At 43.3% G+C, this 20,031-nt stretch overlaps 2 long non-coding RNA genes across 3 annotated transcripts; one reads left to right on the top strand and one right to left on the bottom strand.

Annotated features, from left to right (window-relative positions):
• Positions 1-853: 853 nt before the first annotated feature.
• Positions 854-5,915, bottom strand: LOC135984062 (uncharacterized). The gene is made up of 3 exons (XR_010601985.1): positions 5,790-5,915; positions 2,984-3,066; positions 854-929 (listed from the first exon to the last, which is right to left on the bottom strand). It is a non-coding gene; the product is annotated as an uncharacterized LOC135984062 (long non-coding RNA).
• Positions 5,916-7,031: 1,116 nt separating this feature from the next.
• On the top strand, positions 7,032-18,943 carry LOC135980966 (uncharacterized). 2 transcript variants are annotated; one of them, XR_010597924.1, is made up of 6 exons: positions 7,032-7,386; positions 8,158-8,205; positions 9,289-9,425; positions 10,054-10,191; positions 10,382-10,501; positions 12,333-18,943. It is a non-coding gene; the product is annotated as an uncharacterized LOC135980966 (long non-coding RNA). The 2 variants fall into 2 exon arrangements; XR_010597925.1 differs by lacking the exon at positions 10,382-10,501 and having other exon boundaries at positions 7,033-7,386.
• The last annotated feature ends 1,088 nt before the right edge of the window (positions 18,944-20,031 follow it).

The following is a 20,031-nucleotide window of genomic DNA, read 5'->3' as shown; positions in this document are numbered from 1 at the left end:
ATTGATATGCAAACTAAATACAATCAACTCAGGATTGAATAAGGACTGGGAATGGCTGAGCCATTACAAACATTGAATCTATCTCCCCTTGTAAGTATTCTCACACTTCTTATCAAACTTTCTGTACTGGGCTAGCTTGATTATCACTTCAAAAGTTTTTTTTCTCTTGCTTAATTGGCCTCTCAGAGTTGGTAAGACAACTCCCACAAGTTCATGCTCTCTGTATGTGTGTATATATATCCCCTCAATATATGTTCCACTCTATATGCATCCGAAGAAGTGGGCAGTAGCCCACGAAAGCTTATGCTCTAATAAATTTGTTAGTCTCTAAGGTGCCACAAGTACTCCTGTTCTCTTTTCAAGAAGATTGCCAAAAGTCAGCAGCACAGGGAGGCACAAATCTCATTGGTGCTGATATGCAGAGCCCATCTCCAAGAAGAGACTACTGTTCTGAGTTCTCATTTAGTTAATATATATTGTCTAGTGTATCTCAAGCCTTTCTGAAATATCCTTCCATTGCATAAGGTTACATGGGTGTAGAGTTTCATGTGAATTGGTTTGCTCTTGGCAAAGTTAGAAAGCATGTAAAAATCAACTTTATAATGAAAAGTAGCTTTAATTTTAAAGTATGGAGATGCTTGTCCCTTCCTAATTATTACTGGTCTAACTAATGGCCTCTATAAAACCAGTTTTCCTTGCATCCCGTTTTTTACTTTTTTACCACTTCTGTTATTTCTCCATATCTAGATTGACAGCTTCTGGGGCCAGGAGCTTTTGTCTTCATACTTGATTGTAAAGCCCCATGTACACCTATTTCTCTAAAAAAAAAGCAGATGAAAAGTTTGGAAGAAAACAGTCACTTACTTCTTCTGTAGTAGGTGAACAATATGGAGATTTCCTTCTACTTTAATTAGATAAGACACCTTCTCCTAGAACATTCAAATAAAAAAGTAGAATTCAATAGTATTCTAAAACTCTGACTAATCAATCCCTATTCCATTTTATAAAAATTGTATTCATACATTTCCTCAGATTGTGTTCAGAGAAGATGTTCTTCTCCTTTCATGTAAGGCCTCGCTACAGCAACGAAGTTTGCTAAATATTTCCCAAAGTTGCCAATACTGGTCCAGCTAGATCACCATTAGCAATATAGAGTCCTGTGGCACCTTTAAGACTAACAGATGTATTGGAGCATAAGCTTTCGTGGGTGAATGCCCACTTCGTCGGATGCAGGCATTCAAGTGGGTATTCACCCACGAAAGCTTATGCTCCAATACATCTGTTAGTCTTAAAGGTGCCACAGGACTCTCTGTTGCTTTTTACAGATCCAGATTAACACGGCTACCCCTCTGATTCATTAGCAGTATGGGGATCCTGTTTACCTGAGGCTCCCCAGCATTGCTAAAATTGGTGTAGCTCAATCAGTGTCAGCAAAAATGGAAAACATTTAGAAAATGCCCTTAGCGAACACAGAGCCTAACAGTTGACACTAAACACCATTGCCACAGCACTACTATGCAGTCTCAAATTGAGGCTGAATAACGATTTTGGAATAATGGATAGAATCAAATTGAATAGAGTAGGATGCTCTTACTGTCTTAATTTGGCAGCAGCCTCATCTTTACGGCTGCTCAGAACTGCACATTGCTCTGTAGGATAACACCTTTTCAGTGGCTATTGTGATTTATTCTTGCATACCATGTGTGCTCCACAAAAAAAGTGTCTCAACCTCATTGTTAGTATATGAAGTGCAGAGCATGAATCCAACACATGCCAGTCCATTCTCAGGACTAGCTGTCAGGGAAAGCTGATTTCCATAAAGAAAACACCATACTTCCTTATGGTATTCCATGATACAGGCATTCTTTAGGTTTTGTGCATTTAAAAATCTGGCCCGTAGCCCAAAGTCTTTTGAAAGGTATTTAGGTTCCCATCTGAATATTTAGGGACCCAAATACTTTCAAATCTCTGGTCCTAAGTCACTGTCTTAGTCACAGACTATGGGTTGCAGTTTTATCATAAGGGCTATATTGTGGCATTTAGCCACAGCACAAAGCTATAATTTCAGTTCGAAAATTAGGATGGCGTTATTCCCCAGGAGTCAAACATGGACACAGAAGGTTGAAATTCAGTTTACAGTGCTCAGTTCATTTTTGGTTTTTTGTCTGTTTTAATTTACAGGGAGAATGTTTCACTCAGTACTTCCCTCACTTGGTTAACATTTGGGTCATAAAACTTTCATTCTTCTAGATTCTTATTATACCATTTGTTGCTCAGAAAAGTCTTGTAGAATATTTCCAGTAGGAAAAGATATATTAAGAATCCCTAAACTATGACAACATAGGTCAAATTCTATACCTCACATACCAAGCAAAATTCCCCTTCAGACAGATTACCAATAAAATCAGCATGCCAGGACTATTTCTCAGGGGTTTTATACTAGCCCACACAAATGGGCTATTCCCCCTACCAGAAGTTACAGACGAGAATAGCCTTATGATGGCATGACTATTCTTTAAAATTGGGGGTTGCCAACTCACAGGGGTACTTCCCTACTTTACGGGAGTGTTGTGAGGATAAACATTTTAAACATTGTATAGCGCTTATATCCCTTGTTAATGGGAGCCATATAAGTACCTTCTGAATTCCTTAGCTCCTTGCAATGAATAATATACTATATGTTTTGCTTTAACATTATAAATGTTATTAATGCACACTGAGTTCCACTCATAAAAATGTCAAGTGCAGGTACACATGTAAGCAGAGACTATATTAAGGATTATCAACCCTTGTGCTTCAGAGGAGAACCAAGCCACTAATTGCTCATGATAAGGAAGAAACTTTCTGCCCTACATACTTTATTATAGAGTTGGTTACACCTCCCGCTTAAGCATCTGATACTGGCAGTTACCAAAGAGTGGATTCAGGGATCATTAGTCTGAGTCAACATAGCAATTCCAATTTTCTTAGAAAGCAGTGCTACCTTGGTGTCTATTCCATCTCTTGGTTCCAGCTTTCTTGGAACTATTACTTCAGAATAAGATAATTTTAAAGTCTCAGAAAAGCCTAGAAAGAGAAATAGTTTCAAATAAGTTAAACAGAATATAAGTTTACAGTTATTTGGATACGTGCTTCTGGATTCTGACACTGCAAATCATTTTATACAGAAGTCACTCTGTACAATGTGCGAAGGAGGAACAATTCCAGGGATAGCGATGAAGTCTGCATCTCAATTCAATAATATTTGTAAATCATTTAATAAGCTTAGACACAGAGAGAACACAGTAGCATTACTACTCCTTTGGTTCTCTTTCCCACCCAAACCCAAGCCAATTTCTCCATCAGGCCCCTTCCATCCTCCTGATTTTCCGATCAACCTCACTGTATTCTCCGATCAATAGGTTCTCTCTTCCAAGCAAACACTTACCCCCTCTACCAGACTACACCCTCCCTGGTCCATCTTACCCCATCACATCCAGCTTCATTCTTCTAATACACCCCACATTAAGCCCTGCTCCTCTATCCCTCCTCTGCATCTCACAACTCTCAACCATGGCAAGCCCCATAGCCCCGACTGCTGCACTGTACTCTTCAATGAGCCCTATTCTCTGCCCCTGCAATCACAGTGGACACCACTTCATCACCTACGATTGCAAACCACACTCAGTATGCCACACTCCATCCACTGCAAACCTTTCCTCAGAAGAACGTTTGCCCCCTTACTCAGCGTCAAACTACCTCCTTATTCAGCCATATTCTCCCTATCCATATTCTGCACTCCCAACTAGACCCCCATCAAGTAGACCTCTCTTTTGTCAGGCACTCCGAAACTCTACTGGGCAAGACCCGTTTCCTTCTTCCTGTTTCATTACTCATAAATATCCCTTCTAGGGCTATTCCCTTTTTCATAGTCACAAACCCTTTCCTGCTGCACCACTCCCACATCATCTTCACCAGACTGCACTCCTCTCCTCCCTTTGCCATCTGCCCAAGCTTTCATCAGCTGACTCAGGTCACTGCTCCACTGCCCAAACTGCTCCCACATCAAAGCTCTCCTTAATAAGGTCCACTACCTAATCTGTCCCCAGTTAAGCAAGTCTCTCTTTTTCTCTTTCTTCTCTTTTCTCCAACCCTGCCACCCCAGGTTCTGCCCAGTCTGCAGACCCTGCTCCACTGCTCCAAAAAATTGCCTCTCCCAGGGACTCTCACTCCACGTGCCTGCCCTACACAGACCCTATCCATGAACACTTTTGTTTTAATCTTGGTAGGCCCCACTACCCCGCTCCCTGTGCCAATACACCTGGGCCCCTGAGCAGGATTTATTCCACACTAGTGCCTCTGAAAGCCTCATTGGCAGGTCCTGCTCCATGTCTCCCTGCAGTCCCCGCAACATCCCCTTTCAGCAAACTGTACTCCTTACTGTGTATCCCAAACCACCCCTCAGAGGAACTCACTCTGCCTCATTGCTCCATACCCCAAATAAAGCCTTCAGCAAACCCCACATCCCCTCCCTATTCTTTCCTCCCAAATTCACCTAGTCAAGTCTCACTCTGTGCCCCTGATTCAATCCCCTACAAACTACCCTCAGCTGGCACTGCTCCCCACTCACAACAGCTCCCCACTCACAACAGCTCCTGAAAACTTCCTTTAGGGAGCCCCACTCCATGCTCAGCTACCCTGAACCCCTTGGACTGCTTCCAAACATCCTCAGCATGCCTATTTCCCTCACAACCAACACACCTTTGCTCCCCACCAGAACACTAAACCTCTGAGGGGCCCACACCACCTTCCCTGTTCAAGCACCAATCGAGCCTTCTGTGGGCCCTGCCCTACCCCCACACTACCTCTTGACCACAGCCATGACACCAAATTCCCTACTTCACACCTTTCCCTTGCTCCCCACCCTGTTCTGCCCCTACCCCCATAAAAATCCTTCTCTTCCTCCCAAAAAGTCAGTGAGACTCATTCCCCATTCCCTGCAGTGCCTCCATTTGAATCCCACCTGGAAGGCCCCTCCCCCATCCCTCCTCCAGCCTCAATGTATTGGCCCCTCTATCCTTCCCCATGTGACACCACGGGGTCTTCCCCCCTCCCCTGAGAGATACCACTTCCTCCTCCCTATTAATCTGGGGCAGGAGCAAAGTCCCAGCACCAGCCCGACCCTGCAACCCACAGGAGGAAGCCTTAGCGGTTCCTCACACACACCAGCCTCAAGAGAAGTCACATCAGCCACTTCCCACCCAGCTCCCTCCCTGCTACAGCATTCGCCCCTTTCCAGCTGGTGCTCAGGGCCACCCTGCTCCAGGATCCAAACATTTCACAGCCCCTCGCCCTGGCTTTAACCCCTCCCTTCTCCCCTTGGTCACGCATGTTCCCTTTCCTCCTGCCCCAAAGAGAGTCCCTTTGCCCCCCTTCCCAGTTTGCCTCCATGAACCCTCAGGCCCACAGTCCCTTTCTGCCTCCTGCCTGGTTCTGGTTCTGGTTCTGGTTCTCAGCAGATCCTGAATCTTCCCTCTCTGGGCCCTGCTCTAGTTTCACAAATCCCCCACCCCTTGATATAGTGCCCAGTGCTCCCTGCTGCCCCCAAGACCCCATATTCCCCCTTCCCTCAAGCCCCTATTGTCCACATTGTGGCTCAGTCCTGCTCCTCCTCCTGTTCTGGCTGTTTTCCCTCACAGCCCTGCTCTGATTCCTGGCTCCCCTCTTCCCTGCTTGGCCTCTGCCTTGCAAGCATGACCCCAAATATCTACCCGCTCTGGCATCTCCACCAGACTCACTGCCCGTCTCACCTGGGCTGAGGAGCAGGAGCAGGGCCCAGACCTGCAGCCCCATCCCCGCGGCTCCTCACAGACACCGGCCAAGCACCTGCAGCAAGAGCAGAGACAGTGTCTCCCGCCCCCTCGGCTCAACTGCCCTAGTGCCAGCCCTGCTTCAACTGCCTCAGACCCACGTCCCCTCTCCTCCCCTCCCCTTCCTCCAATTGCCTCAGGGCCCACCCCGTCCCCTCCCTCCAACTGCCCTAGTGCCAGCCCTGCTTCAACTGCCTCAGACCCATGCCCTCTCTCCTCCCCTCCCCTTCCTCCAATTGCCTCAGGGCCCGCCCCCTCCTCTCCCTCCAACTGCCTCAGGGCCAGCCCCCCGCCCTCCAACTGCCTCAAGCCCAGCCCCTTCTGCTCCTATTGCTTCAGTGCCAGCCCCTTTCCCTCCCCCCAGCCTCAGTGCCAGCCCAGCCCCCTCCCCTCCTTACAACTGCCTCAGCCCCACCCCCTCTGCTAAACTGCCCTAGTGCCAGCTCTGCTTCCCTCCAACTGCCTCAGCCCCAGCCCTGCCCCCGCTCCAACTGCCTCAGACCCAGCCCCAACTGTCACCCAATCCTATCCCCCCCTTTCCTAGCCCCAACACCCAGCTCCCACCCCTGAACCTGCTGTTTGCCACATCCCATTTGCCTCACTCCCTCAACAAATCCCTGCTCTGCAGGTCTAGCACCTCCCCATTACTCCCTCCCTGATTGGCTCCCACGTGAATCTCCCTCAGTCAACCGTGTTCCCCTCTCTTTCCTTTCCCCTCTATCCCCTCTTTTAACTCCAGCACCTCTCCTGCATCTCCTGAACTTCCCTTCATGGCCCGCTCCACTTGACAAGCTTTGCTCCTTCCTCCCTATTCAGTGCCCCCATGCACCCCTGCAGGGCTATGCTCCTTCTCTGCCATCTGCTGGCCCTGATCCCCTTCTCCACGTGGACTAAGGGGGAGGAGCAGAGCCCTCAGCAGCAGCACAGAGCCCACATATCCCTTGGGAGGGTGTCCCCATCCCCACTGAGTCCTCACCAGCACCAGGTGAACACCAACCCTGAGAAACATCTCCCCAGCGGCTGCCTGCTTCCTCCTGGCTTCATTCCCCAACTCTTCCCTTAGTGCAACTCACTCCCATATGTGACTCCAGTCCCCCTACACCCAGCTCCCCATGCCAGGACCTAATTCACCCTCCTGTTCTTCCCCCTGAACTTCTTCCCTGCATTTTCCAGACACATTTCCCCAACCAGGCAGTTTGTCTGTGTGACTGGGTGTGCATACTCCACACTAGACCTCAAAGGGTTAACCCCCCACTATGGGTGGAGGAAGTCCCGCCCCTTAGACTGTGCTGGGCATGCTCCAACTGCTGTTCCAGTATAAAAGGGAGCAGGCTAGTTCAGTGTTGGCTGACCACTGAGGAGTAAGGATGCTTGGTAGAGGCATCAGCCCCTGACTGTAGGAGCCAGAGAGCCTAAGAATCAGACCAGAGACCTGTTGTGTACAGCCAACTGACTGGAGTCAGAGTCCCAGGGAGCTACCTGTCCCAAGGAAACTGGAGACCCCGATGACATATGGCCTACAGCTTTAGGCGACAAGGTAGGAAGTGACCCAGGGATGGGGTTGAGTTGCAACACCCAGAACAAAGTCAATGTGTTGCAGTAGGATCCCTGCTGACTCTGTGGCAGACACACCCACCACTGCCAGGATCTGGTGGAGCAGGGAGAGCACAGGTACCCCTATCCTGGCTGTCACACACCCCTGCCCCACCCTGGGTAGCAGTCCCTGATTCTGGCCACTAGGCTGTGTGGCCCTGTGCCCAAGGGTATCCATATTGACTCTGGCCACTAGGCTGTATGGTCTTGAGTTCAAGGACAGTCTGGAAAACTCTAACCCTACCATACCCACAATCCAGCCCAAAGGGAGATGGCGTGTGCATACACTGTGACAATCCTCAACCATACCCCCTCAGCCAGCTCTGTCCTCCCGCCCTGACTCAGCCACATGTCCCTATGGGCCCTGCTCCACTTCCTGAAGCACCCTCAGTACATTGCTTGACCCCTCATCACCAGGCTGTGTTCTCCTCCTTCCTCTTCTACCACCAAACCTATCTGCATTCTCCCTCCCATCTATGAATCCCCCATCTGCTAGCTCCATTGTGCCAAATCACTGCTGTACTTTTTATTAAGTTGAACAAAAGGACAAAATAAATTGATAGTTCCAGCAGGAAATTAATTGCTCTATGAATCCTATGGAGTGGTTATTATGTGCACAGCTGCCTCAGTGGCTGATCTAATAAGAAAAACAGTACTCTTTCAGCTTTCTACTACCTTATGTTTAAAAACACATTTTTCCCCTTTTGCCTTTCAGAGTGAATATTGCTTTTCTCACACAGGGTCTTGTAGAAAGCTGACACAGGTAAAGCATATACTGTCTTTATGTTCCCACATTTATCTTGTTCACAGTCTATCAGGATCTGGCATTTAGTGCTCAAAGTCATAGTGCATTCAAAAACTGATTCCACTTATCCAAAGGGAGTTTAACTGCATATGTGTTTTGTCTTTCCAGCTTTACTTTTTATAGAACTCCTCTTAAGTACTGTCACTTTATATAATACTGACTGACTTGGCAGCATTCTTTGTCAAAACTACATATTATACTGTGTTTTCCTGAAAACATTTATATTTGCTCCATCAAAAAATTCAGGAAGAGAACATTAAAGTTGCACCATTAATCACCTTGAAGTCAAGAAAATTCAATTTTTAGTTTTAGAAAACTCTTACAACAATCATCCTTGTGTTTCAGTATTAACAGCAAGCTGAAGAATTGAGCTGGTTCTTACATCTGGGAGTGATAGTTTCAGGCTGTTTTTCAAATTTAGGAGGACAACATTTTGTTAATTTTTTAAAGTTTTCTTTCAACCATAAGACTACAATTTTAATAAAAGCTTGGTTATATTCTGGAGCAGTATTCTACAGTAATGGGAGGATTCTTTGACAAATACATTCTATAATTTATGAAATATTTAATTCCATTATCTGAAACATTTTGTACAGACCCCTTGGGAGCCCACTGTCTTGAACAGTATGCACACTCGGTTTCACAGGTATAAGCCCAGAAGCACTGCATGGAAGTGATTTTCAAACTGTTATAACACACCCAAATTGAATTCAGTTTTCATAGGAATGCTGAAAGGAACTTCCCTTCCCTACCAGTTGCCTCCATCCCATTTCATTTTGGTACCTCTCTCTGTTTCAGTGATAATTGCTCTGAAAAAGGCTGCAGGAACTTTCTTATAACATTCTGAGCTCCTAGAAGATCAGAAGCTGTTTGTTAGTGTGATTTCATTCGGGATACAAAACATACATAGGTTGATAGTCTCACACAACAATGATGTGAATCTGGCACTTTTGATACGAGGCAGAAAGACTTGACAAGCCTTGTATACAGCTTGGAACTCCAGGATACTGATATGGAGTGATGGTTTTTCTCCAACCACAGAGCTCGTGGCTGTAGCATCTCCAGATGGGCTCACCACTCTATGGCAGAAGTGTCTGTACTCAAAGTCGAGATGGAAGAGGAGTGGAGTAGAGAACTCTCCTGTCAGTGTTGGTTGGATCTATTGGGATATTTTAGGGGTAAGTATAACAATAAGCTGCTAATGTGCTGACATGGTATTAGGGGACAAAGGCATATGTAGGCAACATTTTTGTGTCCAATACATAAGTTACAGATTCTTTAGTATTTGTCTAAAATATAAGTTGCCAGATTCTTCCCATCTCTGTTGTTTATGAAGATTAATAAGGATGCAGTTGCAGAAGGAATGCCCTTTGTGTAAAAGAAGGTAAAAGGAATGCTTTCTTCCCCTCCCTCCTTTTCCCAGCTACATAAACAAGCCCTGGCTTAGGGTCCCTTTCTCCCCCTCCCCTGAGAACTGTTCAGACTCTTCCTCCCTCCCCTGAGAACTGCTGACGAGGGAGATTTATGGCAACAAATTGTTGCAAAGAAATGTATCTTCAAGGTAAAAGTAACATGTGTAATGTTATGAATAATGGATGGGGTGGTTTACTAACAGTGGGTGTTTCTATTACATAATAAGGGTTTTTGGTGTGTTGTAGCGGATGTAGACGTGTACGTACTAATCTAATCAATGTAATCAATTCAGTGCTTACTGGACAATTGGGTCCAGGGGAACAAGTATCACTGTATAGAAACCTGTACTCGTATCCGCCTCTGGGTCAATCTGCTCCTTTTTTCTTCTAACAGGATCCTTCTGCCACTTCAGCAAGCAAAGCACCTTGGCAGAAATAATGAATCCGCTTGTCCAGAGGATGTTTGATTCAATGATAGGCAGACTTCAGCCATCCTTGTAAGCATCTGAGGCAGTCTGGCATAGTGAATCATGTAAGTACCGAATGACATTTGTCCCAACAGTCCTAGGCAAGATATTGTTGTTGTACCGGGGTGAGACGGTAGATGGATGCACAGGTCCACACCATCAAATCTGTCCTGGGGCAGATACTCAATTGCTATCATCCCAATGAACTCTATTCTTTGCATGGGTTGAGAATCTTATTTCTCTGTTTATTATTAGGCCCAGTTGAGTATACAAGGAGTATATCTGGTGAATACTGATCTCCACTTGATGCTTTGAGCAGCTGCGGACCAACCCATTGTCTAGTTAGGGGAATACCTGGATGCCCACTCTCCTGAGGTGAGATGCTACTACTACCATGCCTTGGTAAACACCCTTGGGACAGATGGCCGGCTGAAAGGGAAGATAGTGTGTTAGTAATGGGGGTCCACAACTAGAAACCTCAAATATTTGCTGTGGCCCAGGTACATTATCACATGAAAGCAGGCAAACTGGAGATCAAGAGCAGCATATCAGTAGCCAGGACCTAGAGATGAGATGATAGCTGACAGGGAGACCGTGCAGAACTTGATCTACCATTAAATTTGTTTAAATTCTGCAGTTCTAGGATAGGACTCTTGAGCCCCCCCTTCTTTTGAGAATGAGCTCCTAAATGCAAGCAGTTCAGGCTCTCTTTCATAAGTGAAAACTTGTAGGAAGGTCCCTGAAGGATGGATAAGATGGGTGGGGGGGTCAGGTATAGACAGGAAGTGGATTATGTAACCAAGTCCCACAGTGATTAGGACCCACTGATCTGGGGTGATGGATTTCTAAGCACTAAGGGTATGGCCCAATCTATCCCCAGTTGAGTGTGGGTGAGGTGAGGTTAGATCCAGCACGAAAGGGATATTCCTCTTGGCAAAAAAACAACAAAAAAGGAATTGGAATTGCTCATGTATGAGCATAAATTAGCTCTAGTTGGTATTACTGAAACCTGGTTGAATGATTCCCATGATTGGAATGTTAAAATTAATGGTTATACCTTATTTAGGGAGGATCAAGTGGCCAAAAAAGGGTGCCACTCTCCGTCCTATGTAAAAAATGGCATTATCTGTTTCCAAGTCACTGATAACTTGGAAGATCTTGAATACTTAAGAATGCGTCCTTAAAAGATAAAGCACAAGATGGGGTATTAGATGGTGTCTTCCACAAATTACACTAGGGAGCAGGATGACCAGCTCATTAGACACTTATCTATGCTGTATAGAGGGGGAAAAAGCTATGTGATCTTGGGACTTCAATTTCAGTGAGATATGCTGGAAGTCTCCTGCTGCCAGGACTGAGGCATATTTCAAATTTCTAAATATTAGATCACCATTTCCTAGCTCAGAAAGCATTGCATTATCACAGAGGAAGTCTATATTAGACATCATCTTGACAGAAAAAGAGGAACTGATCACTGAACTAGAAAGGTATCATAGGTGCACATGATCATGACTTAATCACATGTATAATATGCAAACAGAATAAAGTTCAGACCAGTTAGATGCTTTGTTGGATTAAGGTTCACTTACTCAGCATATGGGTCTAACAAATATTTATTAAGGCAAAATACTCAGAGTAGTGATCAATTGCTTATGAGTGGGAAGCTTATCAGGATGATCTCCTTACAGTCCCCTCCATCACTTGACAATATGGCTTCAGCTTCCCTTTGTTACACAAACTTATTTATAACTTTTGTTATCTTAGACATATGTATTAGTCTTTCATTTTCATGTTAACTCGCCTCCCCCATCAGTACAAGTTTAGTGTTCATTCATATGGTCTTAAATAGCTCTTCAATTACTTTCTTTTCTTGTTCTCTCAAACATGCTTACTCTAAAGTTTTCTTACACATTCACAACACCAAATAGGATTACTCTGCAATTTGTTACACATACACAGTTCTACTTATGCTTACGCTGCTAATCACCACCACAACAGACTGCTAAAATCCACAGCAGGCTTCTATTAGGTCTAAATATGTCTTCACTCCCAAAATATTTGGTGCTTTAAAAGGGCCAATTTCACAAAGCTGAAAACAATTGTGAGCCAAATCAGCTGGGAGGAAGAATTTAATGAAAAAAATGTTAATGTGAATGTTTTCCATTGTTTAAGAACACTTTTTTTATTTTTTTTTATTTTTTACTAGATGCCCCAAAAGTCTCTCATCCACAGTTGAGGAAGAAAGCCATATTGGTTAAAAAGAGGGGAGGGGAAGTTCACAAGGTGGCTGGTTGCTGCTTTTTACTGCAGGGACAGTGTGACACTGATAACAAGAGAGGGGAAAGTAGACAATTAGAAGCAGAGCAAAAGAAAAAGTTGCTGCTGTTGTTGCTGAGCTGCCAGACAAAGCAGTGTGGGGAAAGCAAGCAGCCATCGTGGCAGAGCACATGCAATTATGCAGAGAGAGAAATTGTTTTAGACTGTACTATAGTTAGGAAAGGGAGCCAAGTGCAGCCAAAGAAGGCATTCTGCTGTGTAGACCTACAGCCAGCCGAGGGAAAACCAAGCACAGATAGTGCACAGTTTAAAAAAAAAAAATGAAAACCATTTTCCTATGGCAGAGAAGATGTCCAGGAGACATGAAGTCCAGCAGGAGAGCAGACAATGGCCACTCTTGTTGGCAATGTTGCTGAGCTTGATGAAAACCACCAAGCATGGATGGTGTCCCTTGAAAGTTTTGATCAGCTTATGGCTTGTAACACTATTCCAGGTGGACAAAGTTTCAACCTTGCTGACTGTGATGGGTCTGAAGGCATACGGACTGCTGTGACCTATTGTCTCCAACTGTGCTTGGAAACTGCCATGTATTCCACAATTACTGCAGCAATGAAGGAACATTTTTTTGCTATCCTCTCAATGGTAGCAGAATGAGACCTACTGCATCAAATGACATCATGGAAGTGGATAGTTGCTAGCACAGTTTGTTGCTACTCTAAGGAAGTTGTCAGAGCATTCTCAGTTTTGAGAAACATTAAGTGATGCCCTTCTTGACCATTTTGTTCCTGGATTATGCAATGACCAAATCTGGAAAAAGTTACTGACTGTATCAATGTTCACACTCAAGGAGGCTGATGAAGTAGTTATTGCCATGAAAACACTGGAGAAGGAATCTCTGCAATTTAGTGTGAGCTCAGTTCACCTCCTAAATTAGAGAGACTGAGGACCTTGGGATTATAAAGAATTTCTGTGTGGTTGTTATGCACAAAATGATGCATGTTGAGAAGGAAATGCCAGAAGAAAGGACACATCGCTGTGACTTGTCACACAGTTCAACAATCAGAAACACAAAGTAACTGTCCATCCAAGGAGACAGCTATAAAGACTGAACTTAAAGGATGGAAGTCTTTTTCCACATTTTGAATTCCTGACAAGACTCTAGTTGCACTAAGCAAGATCTGGCACTACACTTATTGTTAGAAGCTGAAGTCAGATGGCATCCGAACCACACAATTGAAGGAGTTCCTAAAAGAGTGGAGCTTGATACTGGAGCTTCCATCTCCCTGATTCCTGCATCTACCTAGGACCAGACTTTGTCACAAGTTCCTCTGGAAGAAACCTCCATGGTTTTGAAGACTTATACTGCAGAACTGTTATTCCCAGAAGGGATTCTCCAGGTGAATGTCCAGCTAGCTGGACAATCAGTCATTTTTACCCTTGTGTGTAACTGAAGGAAAGAATCCAACTTTATTTGGCTTGAGAAGCTCAGGGTGAATTGGACCATGATCAAGATGATCACAAAAATACCTTGAAACCTTCAATAAATACGGGAGAGAGAGACGCTCCAAAATTTTTGAAAAAGAACTTGGACAGATGACCAATGTGTCAGGGAAGTTCACTGTTAAGTCTGACAGCCAGTCAAAATATTATAGGCCCAGAGTTGTGCCTAATTCTCTGAAGTCTCTAGTAAAAGGGTAAAAGCTGATTTTTGGACCATTTAATGAACAGTGGAGTCTTGTCACTGATTTCACACAGTGTGAGCTACATATATGATATGAGTGATCAAAAAGGAAAGCTCAACCCAAATTGGTGGATATTTCAAAATAATACTGCACACCAATTTTGGTGTGCAGACCAATAGTCATTATCTCATATTGAATATTTGTTTGCTGTTCTTAGTGGGGGACAGTGTTTCGGGAAATTGGATTTGCTCAATGCATACTTAAAAATGGCGATCAGGCATCTCAGAAATTTTTCACAATCAGCACACACAGGCTTGTTTTGTTACCACAGGTTGCCTTTTGGTATAGCATTGGCACCTGCCCTGTTCTACAAAGTCATGGATGATGCTCTGAAGGGATTGAATAGAGTTCATTATATGCATGACATCCTGGTTTCAGGAAAGAATCACCTTTGAAATTAGGAGGCTGTCTTGCAACATCTGGAAGATCATGGACTGAAAATACATCAAGACAAATGTCAGGTTTTCAAATATTCAGCTGAGTACCTTAGACATGTAATTGGTGCCATGGGGCTTGAGGAAAGTGGTTCCTCAAGTGCCACTCCTAGAGAATGTCCCCTTTACATTCATTGTTAGGACTGCTTAGTTACCACTCTAAATTTCTGCCTAACATGGCAATAGTATTGGCACTGTTGCATGAAATGTAAACATCCAATGAAAAATGGATTAGAGGCTGAGTGTGTATTTAAGGAAGCAAAGAAACTGACGCTACACTCCCATTGCAGTTGGCTTCTGATGAGTCACTACATGAAGGGGATACAGTTCTTTCCAACATTTTCCTGATAGCATGAAGAAACCAATTCTTTCACTTCATGAACACTCACTGTGCCAGAGAAAACCTATGTGGAAATAATATTGAGAGTTTCTTGATCGATCTTCAAAATTCAGAAGTTGCATGCCTATCTGTATGGTAGATATTTTACCCTGCTGCTGGATCATCACCTGTTTAATTTAAATTTTTGGACCAGTGTAATTCCATCATTAGCTACTGCTCATATGCAACAATGGACATTTCTACTTTCAGTTCATTCCTATACTAGTGAGTTCTGTAAAGAGTCAACACAGCAGTGCTGATGGATTGTCACGTCTGACATGCCCAAGCTCTTGTGAACCCAAAAACGTCAGATGAAGTGTTCTATCTCAATTTGATGGATAGGTTACCAATCATTAGCACAGACATCAACAAAGAAACCACTGAGGATGATGTGCTCTCTCTTGTGAAGGGAATGGTACTACAAGTTAGTGTTTGGGTCATAGGAATCCCCAGTTCACACAATTCATGTCACATCAACATGAATGATCTATAACTCAAGGTTGCATCTCATGGGGAATGCAAGTGATCCTTCCTAATTCACTTCAATCACAGATTTTAGAAGTTCTTCATTAAGGTCCATTTGGCATTGTACAGATGAAGGCCATAGCCCAGAACATGCCTGGTGACTGAGGTTCGAGAAAGACATTGAAAGGAAGGTGAAGTGCTGTACTACGTGTCAGTAAATCCAGCATGATCCTGGCCCAGCGTGTCTACATCCTTGGTCATAGCCTCAGATTCCTTGGACACACATTCAGGTGGACTGTGAAAAACCACCTAAGGCTATATGTTTCTGGTTGTATTAGAAATGGCCAAATGTGTTTTAAAATGACATCTCTACAGCCACCATGACTACTAGATATCTTCATAACTTGTTTTAGCTAGTTTGTCACTCACCAATGTCATGGTAAACCAATGGAGCTCAGTTCTGCTCTGAAGAATTTCAGCGCTTCCTAGCTTCAAATGGCACCTACCACATTCCTTCTGCTTCATACTATCCTGCAATAAACAAGCTAGCACAGTGGCTTTGAACATATGGTCCATGGACCCCTGGGGTTCCACAATCTATGTCTCAGGGGTCTGCACAAGGTGATTATGAAAATAATCTCAGGTCTTAGAAAAGGCATTCAGTTTTTCTTATCAATCAAAAGTATGTGAATACCCCAACCTACAAGTGAAAACCTGGAAGTTGGTTGGTGGTTGTGTTACCTTAGAAGCCAACAGTTTAGCACCCATTCTCATGCTACATCAAATGCTGTGCCAAGTATACAACATTCATAGTTGAATTCTGTTCAGTTTTCACTCTAAGACTTAGAGTGAAAACTGACTGAACAGAATTCAACTATGTATACAGGCAATAGATTTTCAAAGGGGTTCCTTTGAAATTTTTTAGGGGTCCAAAATGAAAAATAGGTTGACAACCATTGGCCTAGTGGAATGCTTTGTATAAGTCTATTCTGTGGGATCAGCAGAAATTGGATATTTTCTTGCTTGTCTACAGGAACACCTCACATGCATACTACCCAGGAGTGACATGCAACTCTTTGCTTGAAATGATCTTTGTGTACTTGTTGAGTCCTGCTACTCCTTGATATTGCCTCGCATAGCTTGAGAGTTGGGTACATGTAACTTCACCGATGTGAGGCTCATCATATTTCCTTTCATGTAGGAGACTTAGTGCAGTCTTATTACTACAGTTATGGAGTGAAATGGGTACAGGTAGAAATTGTAAAATGCAGGTGACCTGTTTTGATCATGATAAAAATATCTTGACATATGGAGCACCATGGAAAAGTACCAGAGTCCAGGGATGTTCCAGTAGGACTTTCTGGTCCTCTGACTGAACCACTTTCCATTACAATTCCTAATGATGACAACTTGGTTGAAGGTACTTTGGTCCCCTATCAAGCTCATTCCATCCCAGATCCAGCTGATTCCTTACCATGGACTATTCCTCTTTCCAGACCAATGCCACACCACCATCACCATGTTATCCAAGGGAGTGTGCAGATTGTCTGAATTTATAAATTGTTTTAGTTAATGAGTTGTTCCCACACAAAATAATCACTTGCAATTTAAGATTCTGCAGTAATCTACCTGCAATTTTTAGTTAGGTTTTATAGTGTGTAATGCATGTTATGCAAATGATAACACTCTTTCCATTTCACTAATCTCAGGAGATCTTAAACAGCAGCTACGAAACTTAGACATTTTAAAAAAATCAACAGGTTTAAATAATTTGCCGCCAAGAGCAGTCTGACATTGATCCTGGGTAAGATAATGGAGTGGCTGATATAGGGCTCAATTAATAAAGGACTAAAGGTGGGTAATGCAATTAATGCCATCAACATGGGTGTATGGAAAATAGATCTTGTCAAACTAACTTGCAATCTTTTTGATAAGATTGCAAGTTTGATAATAATAGTATTGGTGTAATATACATTTACTTTCATTTGGTACCGCATGACATTTTGATTAGAAAACTAGGAACATATAAATTTAATATGGCACACATTAAATGGATTAATAGCTAGCTAGCTAACTGGTCTCAAAACATAATTATAAATAGGGGAACCATCCATGAACCAGTGTGTTTCTAATAAAGTCCCACAGGGATAGGTTCTTGACCCTATCCTAATAACATTAATGATCTGGTAAATACAAAATCATCACTGATAAAGTTTGCAGGTGACACAAGTTGGGGAATTGGTAAATAATGAAGAGGACAAGTCAGTGCTACAGAATTTTATCTGGATCACTTGATAATCTGGGCACAAGCAAACAATATGCATTTGAATATGTATAAACGTATATATCTAGGAACAAATAATATAGGCATACTTACAGAATGGGGGACTCTATCATGAGATGCAAAGACTCTGGAAAAAAATGTGTTGGTCGTATTGGATAATCAGCTGAACATGAACTCCCAGGTATGTAGCAATGAGTTTCAGCTGGCTGGAACAGCTCAGTGTACCTGTCATGAGGTGCTCTACTCAGCTCTGGAGTGTTTCCCTGGGGCCATGACTGGGCATTAGCTCTACCAGTCTGACACCTCTTCCTGTGGGTGTTCATGTCATCTCTCTTGGGACTCGAATGCTCGCTCTTTATGGCTTGACCCTCCATCCAGGCCATTCTATTTTCCCCTTCTGAGGGTGGGGGGAGGAGGTTTGTGTACCAACCATCCCAGGCAGTCTTCCATTTCACTGCCCCTCAGCCTGTTTCTGTCTAGGTAAGCGTCCTCCTATAATTAGCCCCAATTCCTCCCTGGCTCTTCCTCCAAGTACAGCTCAGGCTATTAATTGACCCATCTAGCCACCTTAACCCATTGAGGGGCTGATGTGGAATGAACACCCATCACAGTATCCAAACTCACTATTATTTTTATATGTTTCTAAAAGATGTCACACAAAGTCTCAATTGAACTGATAACATACAGGACATTAATATTATTGCATGGTGCATGTAGAGGGGATGCATGGAAAATTACAAATATATTCTTTAAATGTGGGGCACTCACAGCACAAGTTGTACCACCATACACAAGGGAATGGGGTTCTGCCTGCTTGATCGTGTCTCCTATAAAATCATGCCTGGTGTGGCCAATAGATAATGTGTAATGGAGGTTTCAGGAAGATCATTTGCATTATAAAATTCACCAGGCATTTCAACCCAGCAGGGAAAAGGAACTTTAGCTGGGAGACCCTTCAGAAGAATACATTTCCAAGGTTTACTGGACTATAAAGAGAGGGGAGCAAACCCCTAAGTTATCCTTCACCTGAAGAGAAAAAGAACCCAAAGAGAGGGTTACTCACCTCGTGCAGTAACTGAGGTTCTTTGAGATGTGTGTCCCTGTGGGCGCTCCACTTCAGGTGGCGGTGCGCTCCAGCGCCATTGATTAGAGACTTTTGTTAGCAGTGGGAATAGTTCACGGACATTCTCCATTTTATCAACAATAAAAGAAAAGCAGGAAAAATACTTAAAGCATTTGAAATGTTAAGCATTAAATAAGGTGTTCATTTTAACAATGTCCATTATTCCCTTTCCAGTTAGCTGGAGAAAGTTTTGAAGAAGGAAAAACAATCCCTCTTGTTTGACAGTCTCTTCGATTATAATAACTTGTTGGGGTACCATTAAAATTAACTGACAACCAAAGCCCCCAAAACAAAGGACCTAAAATCTGTAACAAGAAAAATGTTGATAAGACTTGGCCATACAAAAGTACAAAGTTTTTGGACTTTGAGTAAAATAAAAATCCCGTGACAAATGCGTAGTTGCAGAAGATAAGAAATGTTGTCATTAAAGAATCATAATGTCCTCTCCAGAAATCCCCTTTCTAATAGATTAAAGGGGAAGATAGTATACACATACTGAACTATAACACTAAAATGAAGGATTGCTAATGATAAGCTTTTTTATATGTTTATGTAGTCATTATCGATAATTATAATTTATTAGAGATAAGGTAACACACTGCCAAGGTTTTGCCTGGTATTAATGTATTTTACTTCCCTTTCATATAATTTGCTGGCTTAATTTATCTTACCAGCAATATCATTTTAATTATGTATTGTATTGGAGGATGTAAGCAAGTGGTACAAACATGCAATGATAAATTTTCCCAGAAAAAGGTTTATTTAATGTAGATATAGTTTGACCTAGAAATGGCAAATCCAGCAGAAAACAATGTGGGCACTAGATAATTGGAGCTTGGAGGAAAGTTGGGCAATGGAGAATGTGAAAATATAAACGAATCCAAGTGAAAATGGCCCCCAAACTGGAGAAACACTGGACCAGAAAGTGAAGAACGAGGCTGAAGATTATAGCAGAGGATCATCACAAAGCAGGTCGAGGAGACCTTGTTATTGGCCTTACTTTTCTGATAGACATTTGAGATTTCATTCTAGGAAGACTTAAAGACATTTATGAGAGATGTCCTTGGAGCTCATCTCACTGGTCATTCATGCCATCCCCATGCTGGCCTCATAGGACAGCCTGGGAAGTCCCTCAATCGACAAAGATAGATTTGACTATCCATTCCAAACATAGATCTCCTCCACCTCTGTCTCTTTTGGA

The sequence above is a fragment of the Chrysemys picta genome, chromosome 1 (assembly GCF_011386835.1).
Source record: "Chrysemys picta bellii isolate R12L10 chromosome 1, ASM1138683v2, whole genome shotgun sequence".
Classification (NCBI taxonomy): domain Eukaryota; kingdom Metazoa; phylum Chordata; order Testudines; family Emydidae; genus Chrysemys; species Chrysemys picta.
Note: the sequence above shows the minus strand (reverse complement) of the source record. Positions and strands in the feature narration are given on the sequence as shown.